At 45.7% G+C, this 15,004-nt stretch overlaps 3 non-coding genes across 3 annotated transcripts; all 3 read left to right on the top strand.

Annotated features, from left to right (window-relative positions):
• Window positions 1-3,420: 3,420 nt before the first annotated feature.
• On the top strand, window positions 3,421-3,492 carry trnad-guc (transfer RNA aspartic acid (anticodon GUC)). The gene has a single exon. It is a non-coding gene; the product is annotated as a tRNA-Asp (tRNA).
• Window positions 3,493-9,216: 5,724 nt separating this feature from the next.
• Window positions 9,217-9,288, top strand: trnad-guc (transfer RNA aspartic acid (anticodon GUC)). The gene has a single exon. It is a non-coding gene; the product is annotated as a tRNA-Asp (tRNA).
• Window positions 9,289-10,889: 1,601 nt separating this feature from the next.
• trnad-guc (transfer RNA aspartic acid (anticodon GUC)) lies at window positions 10,890-10,961 on the top strand. Its single transcript has one exon. It is a non-coding gene; the product is annotated as a tRNA-Asp (tRNA).
• The last annotated feature ends 4,043 nt before the right edge of the window (window positions 10,962-15,004 follow it).

Below are 15,004 nucleotides of genomic sequence, written 5' to 3'. Positions count from 1 at the left end.
ATCCCGTCACGTACAAGAAAGCGCTGCCTTCCCATCCGGCTAAATAAACACGAAGTGGTCAAACGCAGAGAGTGCCTATAATAACCAAAAGCCCAATCAAGGCAATCTCTTTCTCATGCCTCTATCTGAAAAGTTGGATAAAATCTTATATGAAAAAAAAAGTCTTTTAAAGAAATCCCTTATTCCGAGGTCACCGTAGCCACCAGATCCAGTCTGTATCCGCTTCAGTCACCCGGATCCAGTCCGTATCCAGAGAAGATGGTGGATCAACACCTAGAAAGGACCTCTATGGCCCAGAAACACAGCGGAGACCGTGACAACTAGATGAGCCGCAGATACAAATCCCCTGTAAAGACCACCTGGACAAGACCACAGGAAACAGATGATTCTTCTGCACAGTCTGACATTCCTGCAGCCTGGAGCTGATCTACCTGTTTCGTCTGACAAGGGGAGAACTGTCTCCCCGATTGAGCCTGGTTTCTCACCGGGTTTTTTCTCCATCCTTTCACCGATCGAGTTTTGGTTTCTTGCCTCTGTCGCTTCTGGCAGGTGGAGCTGGGGACACTTCATGTACAGCGATATCGTTGACTTGATTGCAAATTATTGCACAGATACTATTTAAACTGAACTTAGCTGAATGATGTCATCAAAGAGTTCAATAACGAAATGCCTTTAACTGTCATTTTGCTTTTTGACGCACTGTGTTCCTAATAAATGTTGTTCAGTTGCATTGACACAATACTTTTTGTTTAAAGCGCAATTAAAAAAAAAAAAAAAAAAAAGAGTCCAAACAATGACCCCTGCTACGGGTAGTGTTGCAAGTGTTATGCGACTTCAGCTAATGATGGGTCCATCCGAAATTATTCCATCCAAAAGTTTTGGGTGGAGGCACAGGTCACAGAGGGAGTTCTGCTTCGACGTCAGCCCGAGCCAAAGGATATGCTTTGGCCGGGAATCGAATCCGGGTCAACTGCTTGGAAGGCAGCTATGCTCACCACTATACCACCAACGCAGTCAGCAGTCAGCAACTTGCGCCGTCACTAAGAAGGCTCGAAGTGCACGAGTCGCCGATAGGGCTAGAGGAGCAGATGAGATCTTTGTTTGGACCCGTCACTAAAGAGAGCCTTCAAGAATTTGCATCCCGTCACGTACAAGAAAGCGCTGCCTTCCCATCCGGCTAAATAAACACGAAGTGGTCAAACGCAGAGAGTGCCTATAATAACCAAAAGCCCAATCAAGGCAATCTCTTTCTCATGCCTCTATCTGAAAAGTTGGATAAAATCTTATATGAAAAAAAAAGTCTTTTAAAGAAATCCCTTATTCCGAGGTCACCGTAGCCACCAGATCCAGTCTGTATCCGCTTCAGTCACCCGGATCCAGTCCGTATCCAGAGAAGATGGTGGATCAACACCTAGAAAGGACCTCTATGGCCCAGAAACACAGCGGAGACCGTGACAACTAGATGAGCCGCAGATACAAATCCCTTGTAAAGACCACCTGGACAAGACCACAGGAAACAGATGATTCTTCTGCACAGTCTGACATTCCTGCAGCCTGGACCTGATCTACTGGTTTCGTCTGACAAGGGGAGAACTGTCTCCCCGACTGAGCCTGGTTTCTCACCGGGTTTTTTCTCCATCCTTTCACTGATCGAGTTTTGGTTTCTTCCCTCTGTCGCTTCTGGCAGGCGGAGCTGGGGACACTTCATGTACAGCGATATCGTTGACTTGATTGCAAATTATTGCACAGATACTATTTAAACTGAACTTAGCTGAATGATGTCATCAAAGAGTTCAATAACGAAATGCCTTTAACTGTCATTTTGCTTTTTGACGCACTGTGTTCCTAATTAATGTTGTTCAGTTGCATTGACGCAATACTTTCTGTTTGAAGCGCAATTTAAAAAAAATCAATAAAAGAATCGAACCCGGGTCAACTGCTTGGAAGGCAGCTATGCTCACCACTATACCACCAACGCAGGTGGAAGTCAGTAGCTTTATTGACGCACTGTGTTCCTAATAAATGTTGTTCAGTTGCATTGACACAATACTTTTTTTTTAAAGCGCAATTTAAAAAAAAAAAAAAAAAAAAAAAGAGTCCAAACAATGACCCCTGCTACCGGTAGTGTTGCAAGTGTTATGCGACTTCAGCTAATGATGGGTCCATCCGAAATTATTCCATCCAAAAGTTTTGGGTGGAGGCACAGGTCACAGAGGGAGTTCTGCTTCGACGTCAGCCCGAGCCAAAGGATATGCTTTGGCCGGGAATCGAATCTGGGTCAACTGCTTGGAAGGCAGCTATGCTCACCACTATACCACCAACGCAGTCAGCAGTCAGCAACTTGCGCCGTCACTAAGAAGGCTCGAAGTGCACGAGTCGCCGATAGGGCTAGAGGAGCAGATGAGATCTTTGTTTGGACCCGTCACTAAAGAGAGCCTTCAAGAATTTGCATCCCGTCACGTACAAGAAAGCGCTGCCTTCCCATCCGGCTAAATAAACACGAAGTGGTCAAACGCAGAGAGTGCCTATAATAACCAAAAGCCCAATCAAGGCAATCTCTTTCTCATGCCTCTATCTGAAAAGTTGGATAAAATCTTATATGAAAAAAAAAAGTCTTTTAAAGAAATCCCTTATTCCGAGGTCACCGTAGCCACCAGATCCAGTCTGTATCCGCTTCAGTCACCCGGATCCAGTCCGTATCCAGAGAAGATGGTGGATCAACACCTAGAAAGGACCTCTATGGCCCAGAAACACAGCGGAGACCGTGACAACTAGATGAGCCGCAGATACAAATCCCTTGTAAAGACCACCTGGACAAGACCACAGGAAACAGATGATTCTTCTGCACAGTCTGACATTCCTGCAGCCTGGAGCTGATCTACTGGTTTTGTCTGACAAGGGGAGAACTGTCTCCCCGACTGAGCCTGGTTTCTCACCGGGTTTTTTCTCCATCCTTTCACCGATCGAGTTTTGGTTTCTTCCCTCTGTCGCTTCTGGCAGGCGGAGCTGGGGACACTTCATGTACAGCGATATCGTTGACTTGATTGCAAATTATTGCACAGATACTATTTAAACTGAACTTAGCTGAATGATGTCATCAAAGAGTTCAATAACGAAATGCCTTTAACTGTCATTTTGCTTTTTGACGCACTGTGTTCCTAATTAATGTTGTTCAGTTGCATTGACGCAATACTTTCTGTTTAAAGCGCAATTTAAAAAAAAAAAAAAAAAAAAAAAAAGAGTCCAAACAATGACCCCTGCTACGGGTAGTGTTCCAAGTGTTATGCGACTTCAGCTAATGATGGGTCCATCAGAAATTTTACGGTGCTAGGGCTGGGTCTGCGTCAGAAGAAGCCATGCATTGTTTAGTTATGTCAGTGCAGTGCCGTCAGTTGGGGGAGAAACGGCAGCATGCACGGCTCCTCGTTAGTATAGTGGACAGTATCTCCGCCTGTCACGCGGAAGACCGGGGTTCGATTCCCCGACGGGGAGAGCTGGTTCTTTTCGTCTTCCGAATGATCCATCCAAAATGTTTGGTCGGAGTCGCAGGTCACAGAAGGAGTTCTGCTTCGACGTCAGCCCGAGCCAAAGGACATGCGTTGGCCGGGAATCGAACCCGGGTCAACTGCTTGGAAGGCAGCTATGCTCACCACTATACCACCAACGCAGGCGGAAGTCAGTAGCTTTTTGACGCACTGTGTTCCTAATAAATGTTGTTCAGTTGCATTGACACAATACTTTTTGTTTAAAGCGCAATTAAAAAAAAAAAAAAAAAAAAAAAGAGTCCAAACAATGACCCCTGCTACGGGTAGTGTTGCAAGTGTTATGCGACTTCAGCTAATGATTGGTCCATCCGAAATTATTCCATCCAAAAGTTTTGGGTGGAGGCACAGGTCACAGAGGGAGTTCTGCTTCGACGTCAGCCCGAGCCAAAGGACATGCGCACTGCTCTCTCCAACTGCTTGGAAGGCAGCTATGCTCACCACTATACCACCAACGCAGTCAGCAGTCAGCAACTTGCGCCGTCACTAAGAAGGCTCGAAGTGCACGAGTCGCCGATAGGGCTAGAGGAGCAGATGAGATCTTTGTTTGGACCCGTCACTAAAGAGAGCCTTCAAGAATTTGCATCCCGTCACGTACAAGAAAGCGCTGCCTTCCCATCCGGCTAAATAAACACGAAGTGGTCAAACGCAGAGAGTGCCTATAATAACCAAAAGCCCAATCAAGGCAATCTCTTTCTCATGCCTCTATCTGAAAAGTTGGATAAAATCTTATATGAAAAAAAAAGTCTTTTAAAGAAATCCCTTATTCCGAGGTCACCGTAGCCACCAGATCCAGTCTGTATCCGCTTCAGTCACCCGGATCCAGTCCGTATCCAGAGAAGATGGTGGATCAACACCTAGAAAGGACCTCTATGGCCCAGAAACACAGCGGAGACCGTGACAACTAGATGAGCCGCAGATACAAATCCCCTGTAAAGACCACCTGGACAAGACCACAGGAAACAGATGATTCTTCTGCACAGTCTGACATTCCTGCAGCCTGGAGCTGATCTACCTGTTTCGTCTGACAAGGGGAGAACTGTCTCCCCGATTGAGCCTGGTTTCTCACCGGGTTTTTTCTCCATCCTTTCACCGATCGAGTTTTGGTTTCTTGCCTCTGTCGCTTCTGGCAGGCGGAGCTGGGGACACTTCATGTACAGCGATATCGTTGACTTGATTGCAAATTATTGCACAGATACTATTTAAACTGAACTTAGCTGAATGATGTCATCAAAGAGTTCAATAACGAAATGCCTTTAACTGTCATTTTGCTTTTTGACGCACTGTGTTCCTAATAAATGTTGTTCAGTTGCATTGACACAATACTTTTTGTTTAAAGCGCAATTAAAAAAAAAAAAAAAAAAAGAGTCCAAACAATGACCCCTGCTACGGGTAGTGTTGCAAGTGTTATGCGACTTCAGCTAATGATGGGTCCATCAGAAATTTTACGGTGCTAGGGCTGGGTCTGCGTCAGAAGAAGCCATGCATTGTTTAGTTATGTCAGTGCAGTGCCGTCAGTTGGGGGAGAAACGGCAGCATGCACGGCTCCTCGTTAGTATAGTGGACAGTATCTTCGCCTGTCACGCGGAAGACCGGGGTTCGATTCCCCGACGGGGAGAGCTGGTTCTTTTCGTCTTCCGAATGATCCATCCAAAATGTTTGGTTGGATTCGCAGGTCACAGAAGGAGTTCTGCTTCGACGTCAGCCCGAGCCAAAGGACATGCGTTGGCTGGGAATCGAACCCGGGTCAACTGCTTGGAAGGCAGCTATGCTCACCACTATACCAACAACGCAGGCGGAAGTCAGTAGCTTTATTGACGCACTGTGTTCCTAATAAATGTTGTTCAGTTGCATTGACACAATACTTTTTGTTTAAAGCGCAATTAAAAAAAAAAAAAAAAAAAAAAAAGAGTCCAAACAATGACCCCTGCTACGGGTAGTGTTGCAAGTGTTATGCGACTTCAGCTAATGATTGGTCCATCCGAAATTATTCCATCCAAAAGTTTTGGGTGGAGGCACAGGTCACAGAGGGAGTTCTGCTTCGACGTCAGCCCGAGCCAAAGGACATGCGCACTGCTCTCTCCAACTGCTTGGAAGGCAGCTATGCTCACCACTATACCACCAACGCAGTCAGCAGTCAGCAACTTGCGCCGTTACTAAGAAGGCTCGAAGTGCACGAGTCGCCGATAGGGCTAGAGGAGCAGATGAGATCTTTGTTTGGACCCGTCACTAAAGAGAGCCTTCAAGAATTTGCATCCCGTCACGTACAAGAAAGCGCTGCCTTCCCATCCGGCTAAATAAACACGAAGTGGTCAAACGCAGAGAGTGCCTATAATAACCAAAAGCCCAATCAAGGCAATCTCTTTCTCATGCCTCTATCTGAAAAGTTGGATAAAATCTTATATGAAAAAAAAAGTCTTTTAAAGAAATCCCTTATTCCGAGGTCACCGTAGCCACCAGATCCAGTCTGTATCCGCTTCAGTCACCCGGATCCAGTCCGTATCCAGAGAAGATGGTGGATCAACACCTAGAAAGGACCTCTATGGCCCAGAAACACAGCGGAGACCGTGACAACTAGATGAGCCGCAGATACAAATCCCCTGTAAAGACCACCTGGACAAGACCACAGGAAACAGATGATTCTTCTGCACAGTCTGACATTCCTGCAGCCTGGAGCTGATCTACCTGTTTCGTCTGACAAGGGGAGAACTGTCTCCCCGATTGATCCTGGTTTCTCACCGGGTTTTTTCTCCATCCTTTCACCGATCGAGTTTTGGTTTCTTGCCTCTGTCGCTTCTGGCAGGTGGAGCTGGGGACACTTCATGTACAGCGATATCGTTGACTTGATTGCAAATTATTGCACAGATACTATTTAAACTGAACTTAGCTGAATGATGTCATCAAAGAGTTCAATAACGAAATGCCTTTAACTGTCATTTTGCTTTTTGACGCACTGTGTTCCTAATAAATGTTGTTCAGTTGCATTGACACAATACTTTTTGTTTAAAGCGCAATTAAAAAAAAAAAAAAAAAAAAGAGTCCAAACAATGACCCCTGCTACGGGTAGTGTTGCAAGTGTTATGCGACTTCAGCTAATGATGGGTCCATCCGAAATTATTCCATCCAAAAGTTTTGGGTGGAGGCACAGGTCACAGAGGGAGTTCTGCTTCGACGTCAGCCCGAGCCAAAGGATATGCTTTGGCCGGGAATCGAATCCGGGTCAACTGCTTGGAAGGCAGCTATGCTCACCACTATACCACCAACGCAGTCAGCAGTCAGCAACTTGCGCCGTCACTAAGAAGGCTCGAAGTGCACGAGTCGCCGATAGGGCTAGAGGAGCAGATGAGATCTTTGTTTGGACCCGTCACTAAAGAGAGCCTTCAAGAATTTGCATCCCGTCACGTACAAGAAAGCGCTGCCTTCCCATCCGGCTAAATAAACACGAAGTGGTCAAACGCAGAGAGTGCCTATAATAACCAAAAGCCCAATCAAGGCAATCTCTTTCTCATGCCTCTATCTGAAAAGTTGGATAAAATCTTATATGAAAAAAAAAGTCTTTTAAAGAAATCCCTTATTCCGAGGTCACCGTAGCCACCAGATCCAGTCTGTATCCGCTTCAGTCACCCGGATCCAGTCCGTATCCAGAGAAGATGGTGGATCAACACCTAGAAAGGACCTCTATGGCCCAGAAACACAGCGGAGACCGTGACAACTAGATGAGCCGCAGATACAAATCCCTTGTAAAGACCACCTGGACAAGACCACAGGAAACAGATGATTCTTCTGCACAGTCTGACATTCCTGCAGCCTGGACCTGATCTACTGGTTTCGTCTGACAAGGGGAGAACTGTCTCCCCGACTGAGCCTGGTTTCTCACCGGGTTTTTTCTCCATCCTTTCACTGATCGAGTTTTGGTTTCTTCCCTCTGTCGCTTCTGGCAGGCGGAGCTGGGGACACTTCATGTACAGCGATATCGTTGACTTGATTGCAAATTATTGCACAGATACTATTTAAACTGAACTTAGCTGAATGATGTCATCAAAGAGTTCAATAACGAAATGCCTTTAACTGTCATTTTGCTTTTTGACGCACTGTGTTCCTAATTAATGTTGTTCAGTTGCATTGACGCAATACTTTCTGTTTGAAGCGCAATTTAAAAAAAATCAATAAAAGAATCGAACCCGGGTCAACTGCTTGGAAGGCAGCTATGCTCACCACTATACCACCAACGCAGGTGGAAGTCAGTAGCTTTATTGACGCACTGTGTTCCTAATAAATGTTGTTCAGTTGCATTGACACAATACTTTTTTTTTAAAGCGCAATTTAAAAAAAAAAAAAAAAAAAAAAAGAGTCCAAACAATGACCCCTGCTACCGGTAGTGTTGCAAGTGTTATGCGACTTCAGCTAATGATGGGTCCATCCGAAATTATTCCATCCAAAAGTTTTGGGTGGAGGCACAGGTCACAGAGGGAGTTCTGCTTCGACGTCAGCCCGAGCCAAAGGATATGCTTTGGCCGGGAATCGAATCTGGGTCAACTGCTTGGAAGGCAGCTATGCTCACCACTATACCACCAACGCAGTCAGCAGTCAGCAACTTGCGCCGTCACTAAGAAGGCTCGAAGTGCACGAGTCGCCGATAGGGCTAGAGGAGCAGATGAGATCTTTGTTTGGACCCGTCACTAAAGAGAGCCTTCAAGAATTTGCATCCCGTCACGTACAAGAAAGCGCTGCCTTCCCATCTGGCTAAATAAACACGAAGTGGTCAAACGCAGAGAGTGCCTATAATAACCAAAAGCCCAATCAAGGCAATCTCTTTCTCATGCCTCTATCTGAAAAGTTGGATAAAATCTTATATGAAAAAAAAAAGTCTTTTAAAGAAATCCCTTATTCCGAGGTCACCGTAGCCACCAGATCCAGTCTGTATCCGCTTCAGTCACCCGGATCCAGTCCGTATCCAGAGAAGATGGTGGATCAACACCTAGAAAGGACCTCTATGGCCCAGAAACACAGCGGAGACCGTGACAACTAGATGAGCCGCAGATACAAATCCCTTGTAAAGACCACCTGGACAAGACCACAGGAAACAGATGATTCTTCTGCACAGTCTGACATTCCTGCAGCCTGGAGCTGATCTACTGGTTTCGTCTGACAAGGGGAGAACTGTCTCCCCGACTGAGCCTGGTTTCTCACCGGGTTTTTTCTCCATCCTTTCACCGATCGAGTTTTGGTTTCTTCCCTCTGTCGCTTCTGGCAGGCGGAGCTGGGGACACTTCATGTACAGCGATATCGTTGACTTGATTGCAAATTATTGCACAGATACTATTTAAACTGAACTTAGCTGAATGATGTCATCAAAGAGTTCAATAACGAAATGCCTTTAACTGTCATTTTGCTTTTTGACGCACTGTGTTCCTAATTAATGTTGTTCAGTTGCATTGACGCAATACTTTCTGTTTAAAGCGCAATTTAAAAAAAAAAAAAAAAAAAAAAAAAGAGTCCAAACAATGACCCCTGCTACGGGTAGTGTTCCAAGTGTTATGCGACTTCAGCTAATGATGGGTCCATCAGAAATTTTACGGTGCTAGGGCTGGGTCTGCGTCAGAAGAAGCCATGCATTGTTTAGTTATGTCAGTGCAGTGCCGTCAGTTGGGGGAGAAACGGCAGCATGCACGGCTCCTCGTTAGTATAGTGGACAGTATCTCCGCCTGTCACGCGGAAGACCGGGGTTCGATTCCCCGACGGGGAGAGCTGGTTCTTTTCGTCTTCCGAATGATCCATCCAAAATGTTTGGTCGGAGTCGCAGGTCACAGAAGGAGTTCTGCTTCGACGTCAGCCCGAGCCAAAGGACATGCGTTGGCCGGGAATCGAACCCGGGTCAACTGCTTGGAAGGCAGCTATGCTCACCACTATACCACCAACGCAGGCGGAAGTCAGTAGCTTTTTGACGCACTGTGTTCCTAATAAATGTTGTTCAGTTGCATTGACACAATACTTTTTGTTTAAAGCGCAATTAAAAAAAAAAAAAAAAAAAAAAAGAGTCCAAACAATGACCCCTGCTACGGGTAGTGTTGCAAGTGTTATGCGACTTCAGCTAATGATTGGTCCATCCGAAATTATTCCATCCAAAAGTTTTGGGTGGAGGCACAGGTCACAGAGGGAGTTCTGCTTCGACGTCAGCCCGAGCCAAAGGACATGCGCACTGCTCTCTCCAACTGCTTGGAAGGCAGCTATGCTCACCACTATACCACCAACGCAGTCAGCAGTCAGCAACTTGCGCCGTCACTAAGAAGGCTCGAAGTGCACGAGTCGCCGATAGGGCTAGAGGAGCAGATGAGATCTTTGTTTGGACCCGTCACTAAAGAGAGCCTTCAAGAATTTGCATCCCGTCACGTACAAGAAAGCGCTGCCTTCCCATCCGGCTAAATAAACACGAAGTGGTCAAACGCAGAGAGTGCCTATAATAACCAAAAGCCCAATCAAGGCAATCTCTTTCTCATGCCTCTATCTGAAAAGTTGGATAAAATCTTATATGAAAAAAAAAGTCTTTTAAAGAAATCCCTTATTCCGAGGTCACCGTAGCCACCAGATCCAGTCTGTATCCGCTTCAGTCACCCGGATCCAGTCCGTATCCAGAGAAGATGGTGGATCAACACCTAGAAAGGACCTCTATGGCCCAGAAACACAGCGGAGACCGTGACAACTAGATGAGCCGCAGATACAAATCCCCTGTAAAGACCACCTGGACAAGACCACAGGAAACAGATGATTCTTCTGCACAGTCTGACATTCCTGCAGCCTGGAGCTGATCTACCTGTTTCGTCTGACAAGGGGAGAACTGTCTCCCCGATTGAGCCTGGTTTCTCACCGGGTTTTTTCTCCATCCTTTCACCGATCGAGTTTTGGTTTCTTGCCTCTGTCGCTTCTGGCAGGCGGAGCTGGGGACACTTCATGTACAGCGATATCGTTGACTTGATTGCAAATTATTGCACAGATACTATTTAAACTGAACTTAGCTGAATGATGTCATCAAAGAGTTCAATAACGAAATGCCTTTAACTGTCATTTTGCTTTTTGACGCACTGTGTTCCTAATTAATGTTGTTCAGTTGCATTGACGCAATACTTTCTGTTTAAAGCGCAATTTAAAAAAAAAAAAAAAAAAAAAAAGAGTCCAAACAATGACCCCTGCTACGGGTAGTGTTCCAAGTGTTATGCGACTTCAGCTAATGATGGGTCCATCAGAAATTTTACGGTGCTAGGGCTGGGTCTGCGTCAGAAGAAGCCATGCATTGTTTAGTTATGTCAGTGCAGTGCCGTCAGTTGGGGGAGAAACGGCAGCATGCATGGCTCCTCGTTAGTATAGTGGACAGTATCTCCGCCTGTCACGCGGAAGACCGGGGTTCGATTCCCCGACGGGGAGAGCTGGTTCTTTTCGTCTTCCGAATGATCCATCCAAAATGTTTGGTTGGATTCGCAGGTCACAGAAGGAGTTCTGCTTCGACGTCAGCCCGAGCCAAAGGACATGCGTTGGCTGGGAATCGAACCCGGGTCAACTGCTTGGAAGGCAGCTATGCTCACCACTATACCAACAACGCAGGCGGAAGTCAGTAGCTTTATTGACGCACTGTGTTCCTAATAAATGTTGTTCAGTTGCATTGACACAATACTTTTTGTTTAAAGCGCAATTAAAAAAAAAAAAAAAAAAAAAAAAAAAAAAAAGAGTCCAAACAATGACCCCTGCTACGGGTAGTGTTGCAAGTGTTATGCGACTTCAGCTAATGATTGGTCCATCCGAAATTATTCCATCCAAAAGTTTTGGGTGGAGGCACAGGTCACAGAGGGAGTTCTGCTTCGACGTCAGCCCGAGCCAAAGGACATGCGCACTGCTCTCTCCAACTGCTTGGAAGGCAGCTATGCTCACCACTATACCACCAACGCAGTCAGCAGTCAGCAACTTGCGCCGTCACTAAGAAGGCTCGAAGTGCACGAGTCGCCGATAGGGCTAGAGGAGCAGATGAGATCTTTGTTTGGACCCGTCACTAAAGAGAGCCTTCAAGAATTTGCATCCCGTCACGTACAAGAAAGCGCTGCCTTCCCATCCGGCTAAATAAACATGAAGTGGTCAAACGCAGAGAGTGCCTATAATAACCAAAAGCCCAATCAAGGCAATCTCTTTCTCATGCCTCTATCTGAAAAGTTGGATAAAATCTTATATGAAAAAAAAAGTCTTTTAAAGAAATCCCTTATTCCGAGGTCACCGTAGCCACCAGATCCAGTCTGTATCCGCTTCAGTCACCCGGATCCAGTCCGTATCCAGAGAAGATGGTGGATCAACACCTAGAAAGGACCTCTATGGCCCAGAAACACAGCGGAGACCGTGACAACTAGATGAGCCGCAGATACAAATCCCCTGTAAAGACCACCTGGACAAGACCACAGGAAACAGATGATTCTTCTGCACAGTCTGACATTCCTGCAGCCTGGAGCTGATCTACCTGTTTCGTCTGACAAGGGGAGAACTGTCTCCCCGATTGAGCCTGGTTTCTCACCGGGTTTTTTCTCCATCCTTTCACCGATCGAGTTTTGGTTTCTTGCCTCTGTCGCTTCTGGCAGGCGGAGCTGGGGACACTTCATGTACAGCGATATCGTTGACTTGATTGCAAATTATTGCACAGATACTATTTAAACTGAACTTAGCTGAATGATGTCATCAAAGAGTTCAATAACGAAATGCCTTTAACTGTCATTTTGCTTTTTGACGCACTGTGTTCCTAATAAATGTTGTTCAGTTGCATTGACACAATACTTTTTGTTTAAAGCGCAATTAAAAAAAAAAAAAAAAAAAGAGTCCAAACAATGACCCCTGCTACGGGTAGTGTTGCAAGTGTTATGCGACTTCAGCTAATGATGGGTCCATCCGAAATTATTCCATCCAAAAGTTTTGGGTGGAGGCACAGGTCACAGAGGGAGTTCTGCTTCGACGTCAGCCCGAGCCAAAGGATATGCTTTGGCCGGGAATCGAATCCGGGTCAACTGCTTGGAAGGCAGCTATGCTCACCACTATACCACCAACGCAGTCAGCAGTCAGCAACTTGCGCCGTCACTAAGAAGGCTCGAAGTGCACGAGTCGCCGATAGGGCTAGAGGAGCAGATGAGATCTTTGTTTGGACCCGTCACTAAAGAGAGCCTTCAAGAATTTGCATCCCGTCACGTACAAGAAAGCGCTGCCTTCCCATCCGGCTAAATAAACACGAAGTGGTCAAACGCAGAGAGTGCCTATAATAACCAAAAGCCCAATCAAGGCAATCTCTTTCTCATGCCTCTATCTGAAAAGTTGGATAAAATCTTATATGAAAAAAAAAGTCTTTTAAAGAAATCCCTTATTCCGAGGTCACCGTAGCCACCAGATCCAGTCTGTATCCGCTTCAGTCACCCGGATCCAGTCCGTATCCAGAGAAGATGGTGGATCAACACCTAGAAAGGACCTCTATGGCCCAGAAACACAGCGGAGACCGTGACAACTAGATGAGCCGCAGATACAAATCCCTTGTAAAGACCACCTGGACAAGACCACAGGAAACAGATGATTCTTCTGCACAGTCTGACATTCCTGCAGCCTGGACCTGATCTACTGGTTTCGTCTGACAAGGGGAGAACTGTCTCCCCGACTGAGCCTGGTTTCTCACCGGGTTTTTTCTCCATCCTTTCACTGATCGAGTTTTGGTTTCTTCCCTCTGTCGCTTCTGGCAGGCGGAGCTGGGGACACTTCATGTACAGCGATATCGTTGACTTGATTGCAAATTATTGCACAGATACTATTTAAACTGAACTTAGCTGAATGATGTAATCAAAGAGTTCAATAACGAAATGCCTTTAACTGTCATTTTGCTTTTTGACGCACTGTGTTCCTAATTAATGTTGTTCAGTTGCATTGACGCAATACTTTCTGTTTGAAGCGCAATTTAAAAAAATCAATAAAAGAATCGAACCCGGGTCAACTGCTTGGAAGGCAGCTATGCTCACCACTATACCACCAACGCAGGTGGAAGTCAGTAGCTTTATTGACGCACTGTGTTCCTAATAAATGTTGTTCAGTTGCATTGACACAATACTTTTTTTTTAAAGCGCAATTTAAAAAAAAAAAAAAAAAAAAAAAAAAAAAGAGTCCAAACAATGACCCCTGCTACGGGTAGTGTTGCAAGTGTTATGCGACTTCAGCTAATGATGGGTCCATCCGAAATTATTCCATCCAAAAGTTTTGGGTGGAGGCACAGGTCACAGAGGGAGTTCTGCTTCGACGTCAGCCCGAGCCAAAGGATATGCTTTGGCCGGGAATCGAATCCGGGTCAACTGCTTGGAAGGCAGCTATGCTCACCACTATACCACCAACGCAGTCAGCAGTCAGCAACTTGCGCCGTCACTAAGAAGGCTCGAAGTGCACGAGTCGCCGATAGGGCTAGAGGAGCAGATGAGATCTTTGTTTGGACCCGTCACTAAAGAGAGCCTTCAAGAATTTGCATCCCGTCACGTACAAGAAAGCGCTGCCTTCCCATCCGGCTAAATAAACACGAAGTGGTCAAACGCAGAGAGTGCCTATAATAACCAAAAGCCCAATCAAGGCAATCTCTTTCTCATGCCTCTATCTGAAAAGTTGGATAAAATCTTATATGAAAAAAAAAGTCTTTTAAAGAAATCCCTTATTCCGAGGTCACCGTAGCCACCAGATCCAGTCTGTATCCGCTTCAGTCACCCGGATCCAGTCCGTATCCAGAGAAGATGGTGGATCAACACCTAGAAAGGACCTCTATGGCCCAGAAACACAGCGGAGACCGTGACAACTAGATGAGCCGCAGATACAAATCCCTTGTAAAGACCACCTGGACAAGACCACAGGAAACAGATGATTCTTCTGCACAGTCTGACATTCCTGCAGCCTGGACCTGATCTACTGGTTTCGTCTGACAAGGGGAGAACTGTCTCCCCGACTGAGCCTGGTTTCTCACCGGGTTTTTTCTCCATCCTTTCACTGATCGAGTTTTGGTTTCTTCCCTCTGTCGCTTCTGGCAGGCGGAGCTGGGGACACTTCATGTACAGCGATATCGTTGACTTGATTGCAAATTATTGCACAGATACTATTTAAACTGAACTTAGCTGAATGATGTCATCAAAGAGTTCAATAACGAAATGCCTTTAACTGTCATTTTGCTTTTTGACGCACTGTGTTCCTAATTAATGTTGTTCAGTTGCATTGACGCAATACTTTCTGTTTGAAGCGCAATTTAAAAAAAATCAATAAAAGAATCGAACCTGGGTCAACTGCTTGGAAGGCAGCTATGCTCACCACTATACCACCAACGCAGGTGGAAGTCAGTAGCTTTATTGACGCACTGTGTTCCTAATAAATGTTGTTCAGTTGCATTGACACAATACTTTTTTTTTAAAGCGCAATTTAAAAAAAAAAAA

This window comes from Carassius gibelio, chromosome B19 (assembly GCF_023724105.1).
Source record: "Carassius gibelio isolate Cgi1373 ecotype wild population from Czech Republic chromosome B19, carGib1.2-hapl.c, whole genome shotgun sequence".
Taxonomy (NCBI): Eukaryota; Metazoa; Chordata; class Actinopteri; order Cypriniformes; family Cyprinidae; genus Carassius; species Carassius gibelio.
The sequence above is the reverse complement of the archived record's forward strand: the minus strand, read 5'-3'. Positions and strand labels throughout refer to the sequence as shown.